Source organism: Equus quagga, unplaced genomic scaffold (assembly GCF_021613505.1).
Source record: "Equus quagga isolate Etosha38 unplaced genomic scaffold, UCLA_HA_Equagga_1.0 HiC_scaffold_11122_RagTag, whole genome shotgun sequence".
NCBI lineage: Eukaryota > Metazoa > Chordata > Mammalia > Perissodactyla > Equidae > Equus > Equus quagga.
This window is the reverse complement of record NW_025792159.1, coordinates 1-1,073: the sequence shown is the minus strand read 5'-3', so window position 1 is coordinate 1,073 and position 1,073 is coordinate 1. Positions and strand designations below refer to the sequence as shown.

Sequence of the window (1,073 nt, the reverse complement as noted above, 5' to 3'; positions counted from 1 at the left end):
CTAATCATCAGAGCATTTAGCCCACTGGGCAGCATTTGAATACCCTATTCTTTGAGTTGAGTTTTATTAATGTCTTTGCTGATCTGCCCATTCCTTTATTTAATGAAGTTAGGAGGTTGAGAGTGGAGAAGGAAAGAAAACTTCCAAAATCTCTAAGGAGAAATTATATTGTGGGGCCAGGGGGCTATCAGTGTAATTAATGTAGGACTCTCAACATCCACCTATAGTCACACCACACACACAATCAGTCTCTCTCTGTGTTTCTCTCTCTCTCACACACACAGAACCTTCTACGTAGTTATCTCTCTAATTTCCCAAGAGTGGCATCTAAGACATTTAGCTGGAAATTAAAGTTTATTTTAAAGAACACTATGAAATTCCCTATGTGACCCTGTTCCCATATCATCCATTTGGGACAAGCGGGAAAATCATCAGCTATAGTGTCTTGGACTTTTCAGAATTCTTAAGTCCTGGAACCAATGACTCAGGACCGTGAGGCTGGAACAGACTCGGGAACAGTTTGGGGAGAACACGGGGAGGAAACATACAGTGGTGGGGACTGAAGGTTCCCAGAGATGGGGAGTGGGAGACGACACAGGCCTATTTTTCTTCCTTTGGGTTTTCCAGTTCTCCCTCCACCCGCCGGGAACGTCATTCCGCCAGAGAAAAGCAGGAGACCAAGAGAGTCCTGAGGCATCAGCTACTTTATTGTTGTGCAGGGACAAGTCCAAGGGCCAGCCCCACGGGTCATAGCGCTGCTACTCCTGGTGGCTTGCTTCGTGGGCTGCCAGGGCCACCTTGATCACCAGGATGAGGAACTCCTCGAAGTTAATGGCACCATCTGCAGTGAAGTCCAACTCTTTGAACCAGGCGTCTGCATTCTTTTCCTGTCAAGATTGAGGAGAAAGAGGCCAGTGTCTGAAGATCTCAGGGAGAGCTGAGGCCTGGCTGTCTCCACAGAGCAGCATAGGGGAGCAGTGACTCAGGGCCTCCTCAGATCCTGGCAGAGAACCTCAACCACACCATCCCCTCCTCACCTTCGTGTACTGGGGACACTCTGTCTCTAACAATTT

At 48.1% G+C, this 1,073-nt stretch overlaps 1 long non-coding RNA gene across 1 annotated transcript; it reads right to left on the bottom strand.

The window, feature by feature from the left end:
- Positions 1-686: 686 nt before the first annotated feature.
- On the bottom strand, positions 687-1,073 carry LOC124231891 (uncharacterized). Its single transcript, XR_006886713.1, has 2 exons — positions 1,038-1,073; positions 687-887 (listed from the first exon to the last, which is right to left on the bottom strand). It is a non-coding gene; the product is annotated as an uncharacterized LOC124231891 (long non-coding RNA).